Source organism: Capsicum annuum, chromosome 10 (assembly GCF_002878395.1).
Source record: "Capsicum annuum cultivar UCD-10X-F1 chromosome 10, UCD10Xv1.1, whole genome shotgun sequence".
Lineage (NCBI taxonomy): Eukaryota > Viridiplantae > Streptophyta > Magnoliopsida > Solanales > Solanaceae > Capsicum > Capsicum annuum.
The window spans coordinates 153243357-153252216 of record NC_061120.1 but is presented as its reverse complement, the minus strand read 5'-3'; positions in this window follow the sequence as shown (position 1 = coordinate 153252216).

The window sequence follows — 8860 nt, the reverse complement described above, 5'->3', positions numbered from 1 at the left end:
AGTAACAGTAGTGTCCGAGAAAAGATGTAACCAATTATTATTTGAAAAATATCTATCCAACCTTTCTAAGATTAAGGACCTCCTATGTCTATATCTTTTATTGGTCTAAGTGAATTTTCTACCTTTGAAACCTAGGTCAGTCAGTTTGCACTGATTCATACAGCTCCAGAAAGCATTGACCTATTCCTATTAATGTTATTACATCCAAACTTATCTGATGCCCTAAGGACCTTATTGAAATCACCCCCAATAAGCTAGGGGATATTGTTGGGAGTATTGAGGGAATTAGCATAATTAATGAGATAATCCCACAGAGACTGTCTAGTATTGAAATCAGTACTTGCATAAATAGCACTAAAACCAACTAGAAGAGGGTTGATTACCTTCATAGCAACATGTATGCCCTGAGGGTAGACATCAATATCCTGGATAAAGAGGGAGGAACTATCCCACAAGATAAAAATACCCCTAGAGTTTTCAGTGGCTGGGAATTAAATTTATCTGTTAAAGTCAAGAGTCAAAATAATACCTTTATGATCAGCCATATGAGTCTCAAGAAAGGCTAAGAGGATGGGCTTGTGGATGTTGATCATGGCTTGGAAATGTATCCTAAACTCGATATTGGTTGCCCTTCTAACATTCCATATTATTATGTTCATCATGGGGTTGGCTTGAGGTGGATGAAGATTTTCCGTTAGATACTTTCCCCTGTCTAAGAGGGGAGAAGGGGCATTCATTAGTTCTTTTCTCTTTCTGGAGAGAGGGTTTAGCTTTGTGTAGTAAAATATTTTTATTCCTAGGAGATTTAGTTCTATATCAAACTTGTTGAGCTCCATTGGTAGAAGAATTAATATGAGCTTGCTGGTAAGGTCCTCGAAAGAATGTGAGAGAGGTTTTTCTAGTGATAACCTATGTATGAGGAGCTTTTAGGGAGGCTAGAATGTTTTCTATTTCCCTGTTGTTTTCTCTCAAGGTCTCTAGAGTCCATTTATGTTCCATTATCTGTAGTGATAATGAGGTTAGTACTGGTGGTAGAGGATATGAGTGAGGCTGGGTCTGGGGGGGGGTCCTCAGAGTTTTTCATTAAAAGAGGACCCCCCGTTAGCAGTTCTATCATTTTGAGAGGGAAGAATTTGACTCATGTTGGAGAGTTCTGTGGTGATTAAGTTTGTTTACCAACTGGTCGCCAGTCCTTGACTAAATATGCTCCTCATCGTGGCCATCCACACATTCTGATCTTAGTTGGTCAGACTCTGCCTCATGCCCTCTCTTACCAATTGAGTTAGGTAATAGGGGTCTTGTATTAGGAGTATGAGAGTTCTCTCCTCTACATTTAGCTTTAGGAGGATGGTCTGTTGGGACCGACATATCTCCAACCATGAAGTTGGGTAGTTACTTGGTTCCAGTAGCTTGGTGGAGAAGACCAGAGGTAGAAGATAGTTCTGGCTCGATAAAGCCATTAGGTGATTGAGAGAAAGAATGGTGGGAGATGAAAGTGACAGTAACTGGATTACTTATCTTGTGAGAGTTCTTTTAAAGACTGTCTGAAGGGGAGACTCTATGGCTTTCATCACTACTAACTGGCTGAGCATTTAATAAGGGTCTGTTGGAATAGACACTCTCAGCTCTTTGATTGATGTGTGCTGGCAAAGCACATTCGGAGGGGATTAGGCATTTGGAGAGAGAGAGAGTAGTTAGACTTTTTTCCAGCTTAGCAACAGAAGGATTTCTGGCTTAGACAATGGGTTGGATTGGGCCAATGCGTATTCAACCCAGAGGTAGGGGGATAACATGCCAATCTGTCCACCAGAAGTGGGTTGGCTACTTGCCATACCATTTTTGTCCCAGATACCAAATTGAACATAGAAGGCCCCAGTCTATTAGGGTTAGAAGGGGGTTTCGAGAACTTACCTTTAGCCTCCTATAAGAGATCACCGGTGGTCGGCGCCTGAAGTGCATCGGTGGATTTAGGGTCGAGGAACTTACCTAAAATGGCATCAAACCTTTTAATCTTGATATTATTTTATTTTGTTTTAGTTTCTTAACCAGATTGCATTCGATTTTTCTTTTTCCGATAAAACTGATCGTCGTCTATTCCTCCTTCGCTATTGTTGGTGGACCTTTGACATCTGATGGAATAACTCTTCTCCAGAGGGGGTTATTGAATAATTACTTAGGGTATTGCCCAAATATCCACATGTTTTGTAGAGGAAACCTTCACCCTCATGTGGATTTTTTGCATATGGTTTCCAATCCTTATTGAAGATTTTAACGGGGTTTCTAGTGGCACCTTTACACAGATACGTGCATATCTGGCTCTGAAGATTAAGGAGGTATATGTGTCAAACTTAAGTAATTTACCCACTCTATAATCCACCCTCTATAAGATTGAATTATCATAGAACTCGATGGGTAGTTGGGGCAACCAGAGCTAGATCACTGTGGATTCGATTGGGGATTCCTTGGGAACGAAATTTGGTTCCCAAAGTCGGATTGAAAGATAAGAGCCGACCAAAAACCAAGGCCCCTCTTGTAAAACCCTCTTTTTCGATTCAAAATTTGAGAATTTAATGGTGTAGTATTCTAGCCCAGATCAATCAAAAGGAATGATTCCTTTAGTTTCTAGAGATCAATTAGCTTCTTTTTCAAATACTGATGGTAGAGCTTCTTACCCAGTAGTTTGATAATTATCGAGTATTCTAAGGGGAATAAATCCTCTATTTTTCTTCTAGGGATAGTATGATTGGGCCATCTATCTCCCCATCATCATGGAACGAATTGAGTCCCGGTACTGATTCTGGGTCAAATGAGGAGGAGGTTGGAGAGATTTTGTCCCTCAGTGTATCACTAAAGAGGGATTTATAGGGAGGGTCTATGGTCATATGGCCATCAGGGATATTTGATGGTTCTGGTGGGGTCCGAGGTTGGGAAAGGGATGTGGTCATAACTCTGAGGGATTAAGGCTAATATGGGGGTTTAGAGAGAGGTTGGTCTATCTCTCTCTAAAAGAATTTTTTCAATTAGGTATACTTTTCTTTTCAATGAATTTAGTATCAAAAGACACCCCTTGCCATAAATTGCAAGAATAATTCAATATCCTTCTAAAATTTATTCGTAAGCAAATCTAGACAACTGTTCATCACAAAAAATAATGCACATTCTTACACAGACCAGTGTCATAAAAGGGATATAAAGAGAATTGCAAGTTATGGAGGATCAAAATAAATGATTTTTTCTTTTAGCATTTTTTATGGTTTAAGAGGAATGAATTCTTTAAAGTTAAAATATTTCTTACTTAATTTTTTCTAAAATTACCCTTCTCTTTAATTAATATGGATTGTTCAACTCTCTCTAATTTTAAGAATAGCTTGAAAAGAAGCAAAAAGATAATATTGACAAATTACACTTTGATTAATATCATTAACTAATTTCCTTAAAGGTTGTGACATCGAAAAAATTCTTTTATTTCGAATGGAGAGAGTAATGACAGAAATTTAAGTATAAAAATTGATAGAAGAGATAATAAATATCACAAGTGTGAGTATGTGATACAACAACTTCGCAAAAATTTGAAAAGTGAAGAAAATGAGCTAAAACTCCATTGAAAGTCATTGAAGCTTGCTTAAGCTTGAATTAGGATATTTGTGTTTTAGAAATTAAAATTTCTTACTAGTAATGTTGGAATAAATTGGGTAGTACATCATAAAGAGTTCCAATCTCACTTTTGAAAAAATTTGGTAAAAAATCGAGGTAGTTTAATTTGAATTGAAATTTGACCTAAATATGAAGTAGAAAATGAAAATGATAGAAGATGAAATGTATATCTCCTCTTGTATCACTTGCATAATATACTCATATGTATCCACTATATATCCCCTGTATATTTGTGTAAACTTGTGTATGAAATGCACATATATTGGAGAGAAATTCTTTTTGACTCAATTTCAATTATAAACTCTGATTCCAAACCAGTCTAAATCGCCCTAATCTTCCTCAAATTATGCATATTTCCTCGTGCAATAAAGTTTTCTTAATGTTTTTTAGGTAGTTAGAAAAATTTTAAAAGGAGTTGGCTAGTGGTCACAGGCCGGGGGGGAGGGGATGTGTGTGCACTAAAGATTGGTCTGCTCCACAAAGCTGAGTTTTTCTGATTGCTCCCCCCCTCCTTTTTTGTGGTTGGCCTTTTTACCAGTCTGTCTTCTTTTTCGTAATGGAATATATTAATACTCAAGCTCTAGCTTTGCTTTCCTTCTTCATCGATGCTCGACAGAAGTATCACTCATTCATGAGTCTTTTTGTGTGTTATAATCTTTACAAGAATGAATTGCATATGCTGATTGAGTATTGCTTGGGAATTCATTGATAATGAATTTGTCAGGTGATAGGGAGGCTACTTTTTTTTTTTGTCGATCAAGCCGCTTTCCCTCATTCGACTCATCCAATCCTCTTCACAAACTTGTATAATAAATGTCACAAAGATAGCCAATTCTATTATCAAAGAAATAAGGAAAGAGGTATCAAATATTCGGAGGTATGAAAAAAGAAGTTGTCAGAAGTGGAAAAACCATGTTGAAGAGTAGGTCGTGATATGATTCAAATGGCCACCTTAGCTTTCAATGACATCATTCGAAGTCAGTACGTAGGGCATCAATATTTGATCACATTAAGGAAATGGGATCCTACATGGAGGGGCTGATTTGAGTACACCAAAGAGCAATTCCACGTGTGAAAGATTGCTTGGAGCATTAAAGATCAAGGACTCATGGTTTTGGGCCTTCATTAAAGACATTTGGTTACTTAGCCTTGTCCAAGTAACACTCCATGACCATCCCTTTTCATTAAGGGTATTATGGTCATTTTTTATGTAATAAGTTAGACTATAAATAGGTTCTATTAGTTCATTTGCTATTTAGTTTATGAAAGATGAAAAATTGAAACACTTGAAATCCTCTTCCTTGAGAGTAGACCACCTTAGTATAGTCTTAGTTAGGACATGAAAAAGTCATCCTTAGTATAGGTCTTAGAAAATTCAATATTGTTCTTTGCTTGGAATCGGTGGATCTTGAGGTGAGTCGATTACCTTGACGGTCACCGTAAGAGTGTGGTTTTGATTATTACATTCATTAGGGGTTAATGTTGAAATATACTTGGTTCTTAATTTTGTAATAATCTTGGTCTCACTATCTATCCTTTTATTATTTTGCAAATCCGTGTGTTTTTGTGTTTGTCATCTTGTATCCCTTTGTGTTGCTTGTTCTTCTCACATTTTGTGGACTGTTTTGGCATCTTAGTGGACTGATTTGAATCATTTGGTATCAAATCATGGCTTAATCTTGTTCCCACAAGATCAATCTTGAGCCCGTCAACTTGAAAATAAAAAAAAAGTGTTAGAAAACTGAAAAATCAAAAAGAGGCAAATCTGTCCATTTTTTTTGTGTTCTTGGCCGAAATTGTGTTCTTGTTGTTGTTGTTGTTTTGGCCGAGATTTGTGTCTAAATTTAGGTGTGTTTTGATTGTCTTAGTTGTTTCTAAGTTTTAGTTTTGTCTTCACTAACACCCTTGAGTCTAGATCCAAGTTGAGGTTGAACATTGTTGTTGGTATTATTGTTACGATTTCAAGAACTTGAACATGATTGGTGTTGTTGTGTGGACCAAAACTTGAAGGTGGTTTGAGCTCGTGTTGTTGGTATTTTGTTTTGGTTTTTAAGCTTGAAAAAGGTGTTGTTGATTGTTGGAGGTTCAATGTGAGGCTAGGTTTTCAAACTTCTATTGAAAGTTCTTGTTGTTCTAGACTATCTTCATGTCTAGTTGCAAAAAAACTCTTCAATAGTATTGTTTTGATCCAAAAGCCAAGTGAAAATAAGTGAGGCCTTTGTTAGTCTTTAAAATAAATCCCAAAGACCTACCAAAAGGAAAGGGGGACAAAAAGATCTACAAAAGACTTGGTACTAAAAGAGGGAAAAAACACTTTTCTAGGTGTCCAAAAGAGGAAAGGGCCACCAACCCTTCAAAAAGGTGTCTTGCCCAAAAGGTGTAAGACAAGTCAAACCTTTTTTAATGTGAAAAAGGTCTCCAATCTTGATATTTTTCTTCCCCAAGGTCTAAATACACTTCTTCAAAATTGAAAATTGAACCAAAATTTCAAATTTGGAAAAATAAGAACCTTTCAAAAACCACAACCAATCCTAGACCGCCACATCACCAATTTTTGTACAATACCGAAACTTAGGGCTCAAAATCTTGGATTCTTAGTTTCTTATTGTTGATTATTAGTTTCATTTTTTTCATTCTTATACTAATTGGCAACTAGTAAATACCTACTAAGTTGTAAATTAGTTTTTGAATACGTTTCTTTCGTGTCTTCGTTATTTGTGTGCTTTTCTCATTTGTAAATCATAGTAACTTCTTTATTTTAAGTTCATAAGTGAATTTTATTTTGTGTCTTGAGTCAATCAAAACAATAATCCATTCTGGCTGCCAAGTAGGATTGACATCTTATTGACTATCGGAGTATAAGCAACTTTCAATATTCGCCGCTCCAATTGTGAGAATCACAAAGGTGAGTGTATCAAGTGTTAGTAAGGAGCTTTTTGTTTTCTTTTGTTTGTTGTTTTTTTTATTTTTTTACGTACCATGGCTGCACATAATTTCAAGGCCATGTGTCATCGCATCCATGAAGATCTTGAAGATATGCAACAACACATTGAAATTATACGCCAATTGTTACCCAAACTCTTTTCTCAAAATCCAATTGTCCAAACAACTTGCGATAAGAGCTTTCTGAAGGAAGTTCCTGCCCAATATTGTGATGGACTTTCATACTGAGGTAAAGACGAACATACTCATGAACGTCAAGGTAAAGTAGCTAAACCTTACACTTTTATGCATGTGAATGATAATTGTGTGGCTAGTAGCCCATTGAGTGTGAGTTATAGCTTGCCTATATGTGAGTCTATTGTTTCTTTGCCACTTGATGATGATGTACTTATTGTGAGTGTGGATACACTACTTGATCCTATTGATGACCGAATCGACTCTTCTTGTAAGATCAATTTAGGTCCACCTAGTATTGAAACCATTATGTTGAATGAAAGTACATCGTTTTGTGAAATTTATGTTGATCAACTTTTGTGTGAAAATTGCCCACCACTTGAGAATGTGTGTGATGTGATTAATGAATCTCAAGTGTGTGATGATGTTGAAAATATTGATCAAAGGAATAGGAGTGAACCCGAGAGCTATTCTTGGGATAATCTTGCACTTGAAATCTCTTTGAAACTTGATATTGATCTTTTAGAGAGTGATGGACATGTCTGTTTTAAATCTTCTCCTGAAATAGATCATGCTCTCTTAAGGTATAATGTCTTGTTTGAAGATGATATAACCACTCCTAATGAACCTAGTGGTGGAAATAATGGTATAGCTTGCCTTAGAAGCTATAGTCGATATTCTAACCCACTATGGTGTGACAAAATTTCTCCTAAAGATGGAAATTTCTTCTTGAAAGATGAGAGTACTCTTAAGGGTAAGGGATGTGTGGTTTTGGAAACTACTTCTCCTTCTACTTTTTGTGACTTTATTGTTGAGAGTACTCATGGTGATGATTATGAAACTGGTAGTGAGTACACACATGAGGACACTTTAGTAGAAGTTGACTTGAGTGATACCTTTCTCTACTTTCTATTTGCTCTGGATAATATGTATGCTAAAGTAGAGAGTATGCCGTTTATTTTGGGTGAAGACCACGGGAAAGGGGAGTGTTGTCTAGACCCGTGTCTATGGCCACTCTTTCTGTTTGACCCCTGTACCAAATATAGAATTGGTGATGATGGTGCACCCAACTTGTTGCTTGGTTTACATGACAAGCAAAGTATCATTTTGGTGAATTCTATAGCCAAATCCTTTATGCATTTTTCATTAATTATGTAATATTTAGTTCAAATAATCCTTGGTTATATTCTAAATATGTGCAACCTTGGTATGTTGAGGTGATTTGTCGTGCTTACCTTAACCCTCATGCCATGAGGAGTTTGTATTTGTGTGTCCTTTCTTTAGTTTTGCAAGGTTTGGATTCGAGGTCGAATCCTTTTCAAGAAGGGGAGGATGACACGATTCAAATGGCCACCTTAGCTTTCAATAACATCATTCAAAATCAGTACGTGGGGCATCAAGCTTTGGTTACATTAAGGCAATGGGATCCTACATGAAGGGGCCGATTTGAGTACACCAAAGAGCAATCCCACGTGTGAAAGATTGGTTGGACCATTGACGATTGAGGACTCACGGTTTTGGACCTTCATTAAAGACATTTTGGTTACTTAGCCTTGTCCAAGTAACACTCCATGACCACCCCTTTTCATTAAGAGTATTGTGATCATTTTGTTATGTAATAAGTTAGATTATAAATAGGTTCTATTAGTTCATTTGCTAGTTAGTTTATGAAAGATGAAAAATTGAAACACTTGAAATCCTCTCTCTTGAGAGTAGACCACCTTAGTATAGTCGTAGTTAGGACTTGGAAAAGTCATCCTTAGTATAGGGCTTGGAAAAGCCAATATTGTTCTTTGCTTGAAAACGACGGATCTTGAGGTGAGTTAATTATCTTGGTGGTCGCCGTAAGAGTGCGGTTTTGATTATTACATTCATTAGGGGTTAAGGTTGAAATATACTTGGTTCTTAATTTTGTAATAATCTTTATCTCACTATCTATCCTTTTATTATTTTGCAAATCCGTGTGTTTGTGTGCTTGTCATCTTGTATCCCTTTGTGTTGCTTGTTCTTCTCACGTGTTGTGGACTGTTTTGACATCTTGGTGGACTGATTTGTATCAGGCGTGCATCAGTTAATTTTTTTTTAAATA